A 17,181-nucleotide genomic window follows, 5' to 3' on the forward strand; every position below is an offset into this window, starting at 1 on the left:
TGAGACAGAAAGGCCAACCCGTTTTTCAATTGATTCAGTAGTATGGTGTGGTCGACAGTTCAAATGCAGCACGAGATGGAGTATACTAAAGACTGTAGTTTTGCCACTATTGGTGTTTGAGTGGAATGTCATTAAAGACTTTGTCAAGAGCGTCTCCAGTGCCGGTGGTGTGGACGAAATCTGACTGAAAGGCTATCAAAAATATTGTTTAGGACGAAAAAAAAGGTTGAGTTGTTGAAAAAACGTGTTTTCAATGATTTTTACTTAAAAATGGAAGGTTAGATATCGGGTATAGTGTCACATTAGTGAAGTATCTAAATTGTCTTTTGTTTAAGAGTGGCTTGTGACCGCAGTTTCACAATGTTCACAATCTGTGGAAGATCAGAAGCCCAAACAATTAGAAAACATTTGAAGAAGCCAGTCGGTAGAATATCAAGGCACCACAGAGGAGGTTTTTAGATGTTGTACAATGTCTTCAGGTTTGTATAGTTAATCTTTGGACATTGTGTCAATTGGAATTTGTTTTGCCTGGACACTGTGACAACACATATCCTATGAACTTGATATGGATGGCACTGACGGTTTTAATTTTCTGAATTATTCTCGCAGAAGATAGCAAAGTCATTGCCGGCCTTGGTGGATAAAGTTCTAGATGCTGATACTGGAGGGATTGTTAAATTTAACCTGGAGGGTTTGTTAGCAGTAAATCAACAGTAGCAAACAAAGTATGGATAATTATTGTTTTTAGCCATAAGGACGCCTTGCATTCTTCAGTTCCATTATAAATGCAAAGTCTCTCTCATAAGTGTCATAGTGGACCTGGAGATTAGTTTTTCACCAGCTTTCAGCTTTTTTTGACATTGTTTTTTCGGATTTACAGGTGTTACATTTCTCCGTGGAGATGTTTCTGCCAGAGACAGCTTTGACCTTAGTGGGAGAAATAGCGTCAATAAACATTGTAATTCTATAATTGAAGTTGTCTACAAACAAGTTACGATGATGTCCAGAGGAGGCGTGTGTGGAGGAGAAAAGCTTGAAGGAATTTTCACTGGTGCTTTCAGTGATGTTGTTTTAATTCCTTTTGTTGAGACACTTTTTTTGCACATACACTAAGAAAACACAGGAATCAGAGAGAGCAACATTAGTCACCGACCTTGGATGTTCAGACTTTAATTATGTCCAAAATGTGCCTTATTGTGCCGGGGCTCCGTCACGTGTTGTTTAGCCCATCATTATTTACCCTACTGCAGAGTTCCTTGGTTCCTCTATCCTGGGGTATTGTCAACATGAGTGTGTTGAAATCACCAGCAACAACTACACCGTCAAAGTCAACCCCGACCACTAGACAGGCAGTTCATTAAACTTTATGTGGAACCCAAAGAGTTATTAGTTATAGGAGAAGCAGAGTTAGTTTATGGGACAGGCAGTAACCCAAGAAATGCCACATGAGGGCACCACTGAAGATAGTCATAGAAGTTTTTCTATGATTGTCTCCTCTAAGATCATGGAATCTTAAGTCAGTAGACTGTAGAAAGCACCTTTTGCTTACCCAGTGCCACATTTTCGTTAATAAGGAAAGTTTGTCGTCTGACGTCTCTATGGTCACAGTCGTAAACGTGAAAGTAAAGACAAGACATGAATTATGATGTTACAAAACAGCCCAGACCTCGTCAACACATCGATTGGTGTGTACGTGCGGTTGGTGCACACCTCCAGACTGTGGTTGCAATTTGGCGGTTTTGTAGGTGAGAGCAAATGCGTTTCAACAGAATCACGTTTGCCAAACATGTTTGCCAACATCACTCAAGGCTTATGACCGTGTGGATTTGTGGGACTATTTTTGAGCCGACTCTCCCATATATAACGTATGTTACAATTAAGTACCCTTTTTTATAAATGGGTTACTAAAGACGGGACCATAATAAACAATTGTTTTAACTATAACGCGATGTGGTGTTCATCTACCCACTTATTCGTATATTAGTATTGTATATTATTATTACTAGCAATTGTGCAGGTTACAGACAGTTACTTTTTGCCATAAAAGAGTAAAATGAGATTCAAACCACACTTCTAAACTACATGTATTTGTTTCCGTCTTATTATAATTATATATCACTTTGACAAAAGTCTCTTAACTTAAGTTTCATCATAGTAGCTTTTTTTAGCCTTCAACTGCATCTGCAAGTTCTTCCTCACAAAAGAGTTTGCTCACATATCATAGAGATAGTACTTTATCTCCATAGCCATCAACTTCCATATCAATTATCACTGGTAGATAAGTGTCTCCATGACAACTGAGCGGACAAACGGCTGAGGGTGAAAGACTGTGAAGTCCAGTTGAAAGGTCAAGTGGACATTGGACAAGTTTCTTTTTGTGAACACTTTTTTCCGAGGGAAATAATTATTTTATGCTCCGTTGAAACCTTGTTTATGATTTGTTATGTATGTGTGTATATATATATAATATTATATATCTAATAATATATATATATAATTATATAATATAATTATAGTATATATATATATAACTTAATTAGTAGAAGTCCTAGTTACTACAAGAAGTTGTGGGTATTGTAGTATTTCTAATGGATCAATTGTAGACTTTTACACTGGGTTAGGAGGTTTTTCTGGAAAAGGTAAACAGGGAAAAAACATACAGCTTCCTCCTGCAGCTCTCCACTCTGTTCTAAGCCCCTCCACACAAAGGTACAAGCACTCAGTTCAATGCAGTTAACCTGTACGAATACTAGTCCTTATTGTAATCATCTGATCCTGAAATAGCAGCAACTCTAAAGAACACAGTCTGGTTTTCTTTGCAACTTGGGGCCTGTAAAGCCCTTGGGACTAGGCTAGATACATACTCCAAATAGAACTTGAATTAGCCGCAGTCTGAGCCTTTGGCAAGGTTAGCAGAAGGCTAAACTACTAATCTCTGAAGGATTCGCTGTTATTGAAATATTATTATTGTCTTTTGTTTACTCGCTGCTCCTTTTTGGGATTGATAGTCCGAAGGGACGTGCATGCGCTCTGCATTATTGAGAGCCAACATGCACTTCTACTCTCTGAAATGACTGTTATTGGCCAGTCTGCTGTGTGGTCTATGTTTTCTTGAAGTCTTAAACCGTGTCAGAGAGAGGTGCAGAAGTCGATTATAAGGAATTTTTGCCGAATGATGCGGAAACTGACCTCAACTAACTAACTTGTAGGCCCAACTACAAGTGGTAACCACATTGCTTAATATGTGCATCAACATGCACTCGGGACATTGAATTGTTGTCTAATCGTACTTGTGTTTGCTTTCCACACAGGTGGGTTCATGTACTGTGTGCCATCACTGTGCTGGAAGCTCGCTTCGTCAACGTCACTGAGCGATGGCCCCATTGCACTCGCAATCCCACTGCCGCGGTTCAGGACTGAAGACTCACTACAGTTAAAGTGGTCTGCTGTACATTATGGGCTAACTGTAGTGATTAAGACCATTTTGCAGCCGTAGGCATGAAGCTAATATTTGATGATTTCATGTGTCAGAATCCTGAAATCAAACTAGTTGACCCCGCCTCTTTGCTGAATTTGTCCTATTCAAAGTATCTTTAAATATTTTGATATAATAATTCACTAAGACGAACAGAGCTATGCACACAAATATCATGGCACCCATCTATGTATTCATGTGGCATTTTTAATTCATTGAGTATTTTTCACTCCCGTGACTTAAACTCAACACACAGATTGGATTCTTGGTAAAAGAGTGTGCTTGATGATGGCATCTGTTTGTGGCTCTCACTGAGACACACGTTTGCACCTAGTGAAACTGCTGTGGCGTCTGTTGGCTGTCCTAACTGTTTCACTTCCAATCTAGCCTCTGTGGTTTCTGAAAAAAGGGGATGCGGCTTTTAACGATGCGAAATGGAGCGTGACATTCTGCCCACATTGATGATGCCACGGGGTGGAAAATTTACCAGCGTTAATAATCTCATGACAACACTGGTGTTAATGAACACCCCAGACATTTACAAGTACAGATATTCATTGATATCGCTCAACATCTGTAGAGTGCTTACTTTGATTGTGTACTTTGTATGCCCCGGCCATCGGGTAACACCGTAAACGACGACTACAGCGGCAAGGTCTAGCCCACATTTTGATCTATATAAAAAAAAAAAAAAGACGTGTATGAGTCACGTACAAGCAGTCGGGAATATTTCTGGACTTTGTTCACAAAGGATGGCTGTTCCATTGTTCCAAGTCCTGATCTCAATGGATTTAACTCCTAAATAAGCACATTTGAGTCATAGCGCCATTAAATATTCACAAGGAAGTTGTGTAATACCTCTTCATGTGTTCCAGTTAGTGTCTGCGTCTGAGGCCTTGAACTTCCTCCGATAACTTTTTTTTTTTTTTTTTGTTTGGTCTTTCTTACTCTCGTTCCTCCCCACTTGGCTTGTTTCCTCTCTCCTCCTGTACTTCCTCTGCGTTAACTCACCACTCGTAACTTTTCTCTTGACCGCGGTTCCCTCCACGCTTGTCTTTGTCACTCTGGTTAGAAGTGTGATACTGCAGGAAAGGATGAAGAGGGAGGTGAATGGCTGCTGGGCCAGTGCTCCCACGGACGACGGCTCAACGGCATTCCACCCCCTGCGCTCAGGCAGCGTGTATCCTCATGCACCCGGATGAATGGCCATTCAGCACTTATCACCTGCCCACGAAAACAGAGCCCCCTCTTACCTGAGGTAAACTGTGCAGACGAAACAGTAAGTATGAGTTAGGGTGTGGGAAGTACATCATTTCTACACAAGTTATCTGCAAAGAGTTTTAGATGTGAGGAAAATGTGAAAAGAAAGGACTATTTTCTGATTGAGAACTGACATGCATGTTGAAAAAGACAAGTTTACCCTATCTTAAACTTGTGAGAGTGCATTTTGTGATTTCTTCTGCGAATGCCCCCATGTATTCTATTCCGCAAATAGCACAGCTGTGTAGAAAAAAACCTTAGTTAAGGTTTTATGCTGGTTCCTATAGTAAAGAAAGAAAGTGTCTTCCATGGAATCGAGTTGGTGATTTCTACAGATTGGAATACTGAGCCCGCCCAAACAAGAAGCTTTGTTATGGTTAATATGATTTGGTGTCGGACGGAATTTGCATGTGTTACATCTTCTAAGGATCAGATCCCACACACTTTAAGTATGTCGGAGGTTTGTTTGATTATTTTACTTCTCATTGAAGCTTGTTTAAAACTACTGCTAAGAACTGTCCTATGTTATTGTGCTTTCCAGATGTGACATGTACAGTGTTACACAACATACATTCTCAATTGAACACTTTTCAAATCCACATGAACCTTGGCATAAATTGGAGCCGGTGCCCACCATTTTTACAAGAAATATACGTCACTTTAAAGTGATACTCCCGGAGGTGCTTACTCGACATAAAACGGTACATTACATCACTTCCAGCCAATCTTGACAAAGCAAATATGATCACATCCAACTGTTTAAACCAAATTCTCGATGTCCAGAGTCACTAACAACACACACGAAATTCGTCAGTGAAACTAATCACAGACGGTTGCCCCACTCATGGCAGTGCATTGCTGCAGAACGGGATATAGAGGAAACCAATGGATATTTTATTGTGGCACTAAGAAAATAATGATGATTTCCCAGTCACATTTTAGTGAATATAAACACTTTTTTTTTTTCCCACTTCATAAGATGGATAAATGCACTCACTCTGTGTATTATGTAGATGTTTGTGAAGGCAGTCTCCTGAGCACTGCATCTAAACACTTCCGCACTGCTTTTATCAGCCGTGCAGCACAGTAATAGTTGGAAGACTTGTATTCCCTAAACTCTTAATCTACCACAGGGGGGATTTGTTTTTGTAAGGTGTTATAGCCGCTATGAATCACAAAATGGGGGGAGACAGACATCTGTTTGGTCCTCGTCGGGAGATGAGCAGTGACCACATGAATGTTCATTGAATGTAATGAGTTTAGCTGCAAAGTTTATTTTTCATGCTGCATGGGGTATTAATATATGTGACTACAAGGCTGGGCTTTCTGTGTAAAATCCTAAACTGTAGTTCTCAAATGTTTATTGTACTATGATCACAGAGCAGGACCAATTACTTGGGTCACATTACTGACTGATAATATGCTTGCAGAGTTATCTTGATAGATGGTTATTGCAATTTTATACTAACAACACTTATCTTTCACGTGCTCTTATCGCGGCGGAGTGATATGATTGTGAGTATGCTTAGGTTTTTGTCCCCTAGCGCAACGCGGCTTCCCTGCGTGAGTGGCAGGGGCAGAGGGTGATCTCTAACACACAAAACGCCCGTTTACTACCAGTGTGAGACCTGGTGGAGCGACACGGCACCTTCTACGAGGTGTGTCTGCGACGGCTCCTACGCGACAACCTTTTCCCAGAGGACATCGGGTTAATAGCATTGCTTCCAATCATATTTACTGAAATGTTATGCCAGGGGTGAAGTGTAGTAACATACATAAAACCTTAGGGAGACTTAAGATAGATAAACCCTATTAATCCCAGAGGGAAATTCAGATGGTGCTGCAGCACATGACTGATGGAGAAGTACAAACCGTACAGTACCAAAATGAAATTAAAAAGGAAGAAATACATAAATAATGCATAGTAAAAGAGTAAAGTTTTAACTCTACAAGAGCAAAGTAAAGATGAGATAAGTGACCTGGTAAGTAAAATATTCCGTTTACGACACGTTTTCTCATCTAATTACATCAGCCAGCGTTCACTCTCTCGTCTCTCGTCTCTCTCTCTCTCTTCTACTCTCTCTCCTCGACTCTCTCTCTCTCTCTCCTCTCTCTTCTCTCTCTCTTCAGCAACGACAGACTCGAGTCCGGCTCGCCCACCCGCGAAGGTGATGCAGTTCAAGTGCGGGATGACAGATGGGTTGATAATGGAGCCCAAGTTAATGGCATCGCACTCCAGTCCTATGTACCTGGGTAAACAACCCCCCCCAAGCTGCTTCGCTTTCTTTTGGCTGCCATGGCACTGGATCTGAAGCCTTAATGCCTTTGTCCAAACCAACACACCAGAGTTATGTTTGCTGAATGAAAAATGTGGGTGGTCTTGTTTAGTGAAGAAGAGAAAAGAAAAAACATTTAAAAGTGATGCAGCCTGTGGTATCCAGTGTTCCCACAGGTTGAGAATGTACTTGGTGGTGTGGTGGTGCGGGAAGTGATAGGCGCGGCATCAGCCACATGGCTGGGTTCAGTCTAACAGTCAATAGGCAAAGGTTAGAAAGAAATATGTGCTATTCAACACAAATCAGACTAGAAGATGATGCAGAGAAGTGTGCTGTGCTTTGACAACTAAACGTGATTGGTTGTCACTAAATGTTATAGTTCAGTAGATATAAAACTGATTAACGTTACGCCAGAGCTATAATGATATATTAACAACTTAACCTAAGGTCCCATCGCACGAAAATTTCACTTTTTTTCACAATTTTTTTAACATTATATGCGTTCCCCCAGCCTGCCTATAGTCCCCCAGGCTAGAAAGGACGATAGGTGTAAACCGAGCCTGGGTATCGTGCTCTGGCTTTTGAGGAAAATAAAAGCCTTTAGGGACCTTTTAAACCATACGTGATCCATACAGAAAGTTACATGTTTAATAAATCTCAACCCTGTTTGCAACTCATGTTAAATCATATTTTACACTAAGGTATCCAAAAAGTGGAAATTGTTTCATTCATCAGTGTTTTTAATCCGTGGATTATAGTTTAAAACGTGTACAGCACACATTAATAAAATATTGTGTTTCATTCGGACTCGATTGCATAAATAATGTTACAGTTAATGAGTATGGCCGGAGAGAGCTTAACGGAAGGCTTGGTTAGTATATTACGTCTGGTAACTCCAATATGGATCAGCTCATGTGGAAAACACTGCGAGGTGAACAATAAAGATTTAAATGCATGGAAGTGTGGACGTTCAGGAGCTCTCACAGCAGCGTGGTTTATCAGTACAGTTATACCACGGGAAGCCCAACATCAAGACAGCATGCTACTCACATAAGCCTGGGCCTGGCTGCCTGGCCTGGAGCCCGCTGCTGGGTCATGCACCAGGATAGGTCACAAGGGGAGGGGCTGGAGGCCGCTGGTCTGTGGTGTCTAAAATTACATTGTTGATGGGGGAAAAGAATGTGGATTTGTCTACCTGGGTGGGTGTAGTAGTAGTCTTTTAGAGAGAAATTACATGGGACGCAGCCGTTGCTCTGCATATTTTTTTGTCCCAGTTGATTGCTGCATGTGTGTAAAGTGCTTAAATTGATTTGAAAGTCAGTCAGCATTATGAAAGTACATGGTGGTGAAGGGAATTTTAGTGAAGGTGTGTGTGTGTGTGTTGTGGTGTGTGTGTGTGTGTGTGGTGTCTGTGTGTGTGATGTGCTGGCGTGTGTGGGTGCAGGGGTTGGAGTTTGAGGATGGATCACAAATCAGTGTCAAGCGAGACGACATCACACCTCATAGATGAGAATCTGCCCAAAGAGCGCAAGTCACGAATGGTAATTGCAATTTTATCAAAAGCGTCTCGAACCTTTTATTCAAAATAAAACGTGTCAGATGTATGCAATGTCACTTTATAGAATATTAATATATAGTATATATAACACTTATTCTACATTTGAGATTGTTGCCCCCAGCAAGCACTAATTTTATTCTCCGATGTTTTTGGCTCTAGTCGGTGGCGTCAGATATGCGTTTGAGCTTTCTCACAGAACGACGTCAACAGAACTCCAAAGGCAGCGAGTCATCAACTACTCGATACAGAGAGGACTCACACGAGCCAATCATTTACAGAGCCATCATGGAGTGATGTCCCTTTCTGTTTCACTCTGCTCGCTTTACCACCTTCTCCCTCCACGATTCTCCTAACATCCAACTTGCAGCAGAGATCAGCACTCCAGATCTTGTCTGTTTCTGGTGCTGCTGATAGAACACTTCATCTCATCCTCCTCCTCCTTCGCTTCTTCCACCGGCCGTCTGGCTAGACATATTTATGAAATACGGCTTAGGGACTTAAAATTACTTTTGTGTGCAGTGAATAATGTTCTTGACCACCATTAACCATCTCGCCTCTGTAATATGTGTTTTTCTTCCTTCATTTCCTATTTTTATTAGTTCCAGGAAGAAACCCATCAAGATTATTAAATATGGAAAAGGTTGGATTTTGCAACGTTGTTTGTTACCACCACATTTAGCAGCTGCAAGAGAACTGTTACATATCATACATGGACTTTAGTGATATTTCTTCTATAAATACCTTTTGACTCGTACAGACTTGTGTATTATTTTAAATTTTCTGAAATTTGCAGTGAAGACAAAATGTGCTGGAAAAGGTTTTAAAGTAAGCATTAACTCGGTTCAGCTTTTCACTCAGAACTTGAACTCTTAGCCACAGCTGTTAAGTTTTAAACCCAAAGAAATGAAATAATAATATTAGGTAACCTTTTGACAAATGCTTAGGTTTACCCATCACATCCACTGCCATCACAAGTTTCTTCTCATAGGGTGCACAAGTGCATACTGAAGATAGAAGGAAACTAGACGTGATGTTTCAAGCGCCAAGCCTTACGTTTTAAAGGGCCAAGCAATACTTGGTTTTCTAAAGCTTAAGGTTATTTAAAATGTAGTAATGTATTAATACACTTATTATGCGAGTGCATGAGTTTGAAAAGAAACGATTTTGGTGTCCTTTCACTGATAGAAAACCTCAAAGATGTAGTTATATTTATTATATTGATTGGTTTTCAGAACGTCCTGTTTAAATTTGAGATATTGGTGGGGGTTGAATGCCATCTGGCTCTTCAAGCGCAAAAAGCATTCTTTTGTTTTTTGTTTTTAACCTCCTGCCACAGGACAAATTGAAATTTGTCGAACATAGGCCTCCACGAAGATAGATTGAAGATTAGATTTTTTTCTGATAAAAGCAAGTTCTGAGGGGAACTTGTAACCAGGTTGTAGTTTGATCCACAAATAAAACAGCGTTAAGAGATAAGTTCTGACTTGGGCAAGTTTTCTTCATTTAAGTCATGTTTCTGCTTTTTGTAAGAGCAACCGTTTTGGGTTCTCAGGACCTTGTTTGACAGCTTAGTGTCTGTTTTTAAGTTGAACCGTATCATGGCAACTTCTATTTGGCCTCCGTCCAAGGCAGCCTCAAATCTGCACACTCTTGTAAGCATCAGCTGTTTGAGTAAGACTGGCTAGAAAAGAACCCTTCAATGTACTTCATCTATATGTACCTCACTTGATCAAAGTGCTGAGAGTCAGGCAGTGTTTCGATTAGAAGCACTGCGGTTTCTTTTGTTGTATTTTGGAATAGCGGTGTTGGAGTTGTCAGCAAAGGGGCCTGTAGCACGGTGCCACAAGACTGTTAAGTGGAGACCACTTCTGGAAATGATTTTTTTTTTTAAATTTTTGATAGATGGCCCGGCTCTCCGAATCCACCCGCAGTGTGGTTAGAAGAACATGTCAGATGTATTCTAGCTGTATTAGAGTCTTATTAAAAAGTTTTAGTTTTATTCAGTGACAGTACCTGGCAGTTATCCTGCATGTGGCCTCCATACTTTTGTGGTTGCCCTTGAAAAAAAACAAAAAAAAAGCTTTTACAGTTAAGCATGATAGACGGTGGTCATTCTCAACCAGTTGAAGGGACAGTTCCCCCCCCCCCCCAAATCAAAAACTCATATTGTCCTCTCCCACCTGTAGAGCTCTCCATCAGCCAGGATTGTGTTGGTGTGAGTGTAGTCGGCCTTCTCTGGACACAATGGAACTACATGGCCCTCTGCTTTACAGCAGGAAATATACAGAGATGTCTCTTTACACAAATATGAACTAGAGTCCAAGTCACGTCTTAGGTTTCCGACTCAGAGTCCAAGTCTGGTCTCTGATCTAGAGTACAAGGCACGTCTCAAGTCTCATTCTCAAGTCTCTAATCTAGAGTCCAAGACGAGTCTCAGTCTGAGCTAAAGTGAAATCAGTCTCAGAGCTAGAGTCCCAGTCAAGTCTTGTCCTTAAGCGTAGAGTCCAAATATGTCTCGAGCTAGGGTCCAAATCAAGTCTCAAGTCTCTGAGGTAGAGTCCAATCAAGTTCATGTCTCTGAGCTAGATTCCAGTCAAGTCTGTTTGCTTAGCTAGGTCCAAATCAAGTCTCAAGTCTCTGAGCTAGTCCAATGAAGTCTCTTAGCTAGAGTCAAATGAGTCTGAGCTAGGTCCAATATGAGTCTCTTCTAGAGTTCAATGAAGTCTCTGAGCTAGAGTCCAAGGCTCGTCTCAAGTCTCTGGATCTAGAGCCAAGTCAAGTCTTGTCTCTAGCTAGAGTCCAAATCAAGTCCTCAAGTCTCAGAGCTATAGTCAAGTTCAAAGTCTCGTCTGATCTAAGTCCAAGTCACATCTCTAGTCTCTGAGCTAGAGTCAAGGCTTGTCTCTGATCTAGAGTCCAAGTCTTGTCTCATTCTCAGTCTCTGAGCTAGAGGTGAAGTCTAGTCTCTGGAGTAGAATCCAAATCACGTGCTCAAGTCTCTGAGCTAGAGTCCCAGTCAGTCTCATCTCTGAGTAGAGGTCAAGTCTGTGAGCTAGAGTCCAAGTCTCTGAGCTAGAGTCCAAGTTTCATCTCGATCTCTGAGCCTAGAATCCAAATCACGTCTCAAGTCTCTGAGCTAGAGTCCAAGTCAAGTCTGTGAGCTAGAGTCCAAGTCAAATCTGTGAGCTAGAGTCCAAGTCAAGTCTGTGAGTGAGTCCAAGTCAATCTGTAGCTAGAGTCCAAGTCTCGTCTCAATTATCTGAGCTACAGTCCAAATCAAGTCTCTGAGCTAGAATCCAAGTCAGTGCCTGAAAGAGACGTAGTTTCTTCACAATGGGGGGAGCAGTAAAACGTTGATAGAGTGAATCACGGCACAGGGTTGTGAGATTTGGTTAATTATGCGTGTGTGGCACTGAGGATTTCAATAGTTCTTTGAAATGTATGAAGGGGAATCCCATTTTATCCTTTTCTGAAATGCATGAAATCACTCTAGGGAATTTTTGGATGACTGAGCTTCAATTCAGAAAAAAGCCCCAAAGTGGCATTGTCTAGTTCCGTCTGGACGCAGATTTCGTAGTTAACTTACAATTCTGCTGGCCGTTAGATGAAGTGGGTAGACCGTGTGGTTTTGGGTTATTGACTTGCGGGCTGTAGTGAGAAAGAGTACCGCATCCTGCCACTTCACTTTCATATAGTACGCTGCCCTTACTGTTCTTCCTCAAAATCATGATGACGGGGGAAAAAAGCCTCTGACGCTTCAGAGCATTATCCCCCTGCTGATTTTAAGCCTTTGTGTGTTGGCATATTCTGGTTGGTTTTATTCTTGTCTCTCTCAGTCTTAGTCGTTGTCGTGTGTGTCTGCCGGGGTGATAAGTGGTTCCTTGGTTCCGTGCTCGGGTCTAATTTGTATTAAGACAAAATGTGCATATATTTTTTACAGAAGTTATCTGGCAGTGTTTGCATTCTCAACACTCCCTAACCTGTGTTCTATGGAGTTAATTTAGCCAGGGAAATAAAAGAAATAGCTGCAAAGTTATGTTGTGAAGGTAAGAAAAACAACCATGATATCTACGTTAGGGGGCTCACAAACACAAAAAACATGCATGATATCTATCTATCTATCTTTCTATATCTTATCATGACATATCTAGTAAGGGCTCCCAAATGTATGATATACAGTATATAAATTGTGACAATCTTATGTCAGGGGTTCACAATGCACATATAGTTATTATCTCTCTATCTATCTCTCTCTCCTTCTTAGGTTACTCGAAAACAACATAAAAAAGAATGAAAGTAGTAGACATTACTACTTGACCTTGTTTAAGACGGATATGCAGTGGAATGAAGAGTAGCAACACAACAGAACCACAACAGGATAGTGACGATAGCACTTAGACAAACACGATAACGCTGATGAGCAACACAAATAACAAAACCAGTCCGCACTGAACACCCCCCCCTCCCCGCCTTTGAAATGGCAAAGGCCAAGATTTTCACAGAATAGATTCATCTGGCTCAGTATTTTATATTATCTTATCTAACCTTCACCATTGTTTTTGTCTATTCGTGGCGGTCATGATTCTCCGTAGAATGTAGGGTTTCATCTAGTTTAACTGGACTAAATCAATGTACGTACAGTATCTAAAATTCCGACAACGCCACCTAGGTTTGTAACCATGAGAGTAGGACCCTTTAAAAACTAAACCAAAATGGGCCCATAAAATATTAAAAAGCCAGTTTCTTTTGTAAGAGGAGAGCAGTACAAAGCATGGTGTGTTGAAAATGAACTGAACTCAACGTGAAACGAATAACATGTTTATTTTAAAACAAGGATAAGAAAAATATTAAAACACAGCGAAACACAACGACAAAGCACTCGCAAGTCAAGACAGTCAAAACACAGCTAAAACAAATCTGTCTAGTAAAACAAAGTAAAAACGGCAAGGCTAAACCAGGAGCCTCGAGCGCGCATGACGAGAAAAAAACTGTATTCAGGTCCTTTATTTAAGTAAAGATTACTACACCCACTTTAAAGTCCTGCCTTGAAAATGTTACTTTCACAACAAAGTATGAGGATCATCAGGGGAAATGTAATTCAAAATATTCAAAGTAAAGATGCTCATCAAATCCTCACATTTTAGAAACTGGAAACGATCGTAACAGTTGTGTCAATCAAGTGTTACATGGTCTCATCATTTCAGCTGGACTTGTAGGCCTATATAACGTTGGGAATTTAATTAATTTATAATAAACCATGATTTTATGAACTACATGGTTTGTGTGCTAAAATCTAATTTGCTAAAGTAACTAAAGCTGTCAGATGAATGTAGTATGTGGAGTAAAAGTACTATATTTCCTCTGAAATGTAGCGGAGGAGAAGTAGAAAGTGGCATGACAGAAAAGACTCAAGTAAAGTACATACCTCAAATGTACTTGAAACCTTAGTGTGTAACTCTGACATTAAGGGGTGATAGAATGGTTTGTGGAGTATTTCACGCGTTCCTCAAGGTCTCCTGATAGGGTATGGAACTTTGTTGGCTGAAATGCGCGCTTCTTGCTGTTCTTTGGCCCTCATGCCACCCATGTTAAATTGACCTGATTGAACCGAGAGGTGTTCTGGCCTTCTATGGTCTGCTCATGAATATAAAGAAGCGGCGTGCTGATTGGACATGACCACGCACGCGCCAATCATCTAAGGGAGAGATAGCATGGATGCTTTTGGTGTTGAGCGTATCTGTTGAGCCTGAATCAGAGGAAGGATCTGATGTAGAGGAGCAACCTGCCAGGAGATTGGAAATGACTCCTTCACACTGGTAAGTTTGTCATTTAGCATTTACTGGCATTTTCAACATGTAGCCCAACGTTGCGTTCGTTGTTATACTAGTGTAAACACTCACACTTCTGTGTGTAGCTAAGCTAACTTTGTATTAGCTTTTTTTTAGTATTGGAAGCACATAGTTATTTGCCAGTATTTTATAACTTGTACCTCGCAATTTCGGTCAAGATGTCCAGTTGCTGAAATGTTAGTGGTCAGTTCATAGAGCTACTCACGAGTTCTTAGTCATATGTACATATGGTACATATAATCCTCTCTGCTATAGTGATATGAGTTATGTACAGTCTTTGCAGTTAGTAGTAATATGTTATCTTACAACAGGAGTCCATTTAGCTGGACAGGAGACTACTATCTGTCAGTTGTATGCCACGTCTAAAGTATTACTACTCTCGCCTGTGTCAGTAGGTCTGATGTTATCTTGGAACTGAATATCCTGCTGATTAGGTCATCTGACTATGAGATTTTACCTTCTCAACATGTAGTAATATGTAAAATTACAACTACGGTGAGATAAGATACAATCCGTCTTACCTTGGCAGCGGTGCACATGTGGAAACTGTGCACACATGCCCCAGGAGTGAGAAAATTGTGCCAAGAAATGCCTCAGTATCTAAAAATAGAGATACATTACTCAAGCTACTTTATGCTTTAGCTCCTTATTTATTATTCTAATGAACTATTCTGTAAATGCGCCAGTGATAGCCCATTGGCTAGTTTTCAACTGTAGTCCTACTAGTATGCATGTCTTTTATGGTGGGAAGAAACCGGAGCACCCGAGGAAACCCACGCAAACACGGGGACAACATGCAAACTCCACACAGAAAGGCCCAGAACGACCTGATTCGAACCAAGAACCTTCTGCTGTGAGGCAGAAGTGCTAACCCCTTAGCCACCGTCCTTCAACGTAAGAAATAACAGCAGGCCCCTTGTGTGTTGTTTTTACAGGTCATGAGAACAATGTCCCAGGTTCCTGAGGAGATGACCTGTATGACTGACCATCCTGGCCTTCATCCGGTGTGCCTCAATATAGTAGTATTCTTTGCAAAATGCAATGAGGAGAAACTTTATTTGTTTAAAAAATCATCAGTGTTATACTCTAAAATCTAAAGATAAAAAATTGATTTTCCACTACACCCTGTTGTCTTTGCAGGCCATGCAGACCCAGGCCGATAGTTTTCTTGGAACAGTGTCCGTTCGGGCATCCCGTCTGTGTAGTGCTGCGTGTACGGAGGAGTCTTCTGAGCTTCAGGGCAGTATGCTGGGTTCAGCCCCCCCCCCCCGTCTAAACAGTGACACATGTTCGCAAGCATGGTCCATGGAGGCCTGTGGAGCTGAGCACCAGGTCCTGGGCGCAGGAATCTGCCGGACTGCTTCCGATTAGAAGGGGAGTCATGGACATGATAGGTCTAACACATAGCCGTGTGTGTGTTGTGTGTGTGTGTGTGTGTGTGTGTGTGGGAGATTGTGTGGGTGTGCTGTGTGCATGTCGGGTCTCTGTTGGTGGGTGGTGTGTGTGTGTGTGTGTGTGTGTGTGTGTGTGTGTGAGAAAGTCATTTTAGCACCTGTACCATTGCCATTTATATTTGTGTTGTAGTTGTGAAAAGTTATTGTAGTGCCTATACGATGCAAATTTTAATTTTTGGTTTGTAATAAAAAATGTTTAACTTCCAATTGTTGACGGTGTAACACCCCCCCCCCCCCCTCCCCCCTTTGGCCTTGGGAACAGAAGGTCTGTACATTAGTTTTCCCCTGGCTGTCTTCCGGCGATCGCAGTCTCATTGAAGTCCATGGCTGCAAGATACACACTAAACAAAAAACATAAATTTCTGTAACACAATACATTATTAACTTTAACACACACCCGAGCACAATGCTCCAGTTAACTCCAGCAAAGCGGCAATGACTCCACAGTTGATGTCTGGAATGATGGCTGAGCTTTTCACACATAAGTAGTGTACTCTTGTTGTCAAGTCGGGTTCCGAGCTGACGTGCCGATGAGAAAGTCAATTTAAACTGTAATGTAAAACCATGACTGTTGAAGATACACACAATGTGAAATCATTGCTTTAGAATACAGACCTGGATGAAAAACTTGGCTGTGGTCCTTTTGAGGCCTCTGGTTGGATGTACACACTTGGGGAGGCTGGTCAGAATGACCGTGGATAGGGCTGCACGATATGGCCAAAAGATAATCACGATTATTTTGATAAAAATTTTGATTGCGATTATTCTCACGATTATTTGTTGATTTTAACCAAACATTTTTTATTGTCACATAGGCTATATAACTGCGGAGGGTGTGATGGACGTAGGTACTCACAGAGAGACAGCTGTTCATATGAACGAGTCAGCACGGGTCGACGGCGGATACACAGTCGCTGGTTGAAAGTTTTATCATTACAGCGCTGCATTTATGAACTATGATATTCTGGCATGGGTCACATTCTGGTCCAGTGCCGGCTACCGGTTACAGCAGATGCGTCCTCACGCTGTTACGGCTACCAACTGAGTTAGTGCATTCAATGACTGCTGTTTTCTTCGCGTGGCGGCCGTGATAGCAGAGTTACCCGCGGAAACACTGGTACAAATACATGTTTGCCCCCTCATACTTAACAATATCCAGCTGTGTAATTAAAAAAATTAAAACTGTGGACAAATGTCAGAAGTGTGGACCGGCGGCCGCTGTGTGGCGGGACGCAGAATAAGAGGAGAGAGAGCAGGATGAGAGAGCGTAGAAAGATCCAACACAGGCACGGCTTTACAGACGAAATGG

At 41.4% G+C, this 17,181-nt stretch overlaps 1 long non-coding RNA gene across 1 annotated transcript in view; it reads left to right on the plus strand.

Annotated features, from left to right (window-relative positions):
• Nucleotides 1–919: 919 nt before the first annotated feature.
• The window catches only part of LOC116698973 (uncharacterized), a 22,490-nt gene continuing 6,228 nt past the window's right edge, over nt 920–17,181 (plus strand). The window contains exons 1-2 of the long non-coding RNA XR_004334331.1: nt 920–931; nt 1,474–1,475. This is a non-coding gene — a long non-coding RNA (uncharacterized LOC116698973). The remainder of the gene's footprint in view (nt 932–1,473; nt 1,476–17,181) is intronic.

The sequence above is a fragment of the Etheostoma spectabile genome, chromosome 12 (genome assembly GCF_008692095.1).
Source record: "Etheostoma spectabile isolate EspeVRDwgs_2016 chromosome 12, UIUC_Espe_1.0, whole genome shotgun sequence".
Lineage (NCBI taxonomy): Eukaryota > Metazoa > Chordata > Actinopteri > Perciformes > Percidae > Etheostoma > Etheostoma spectabile.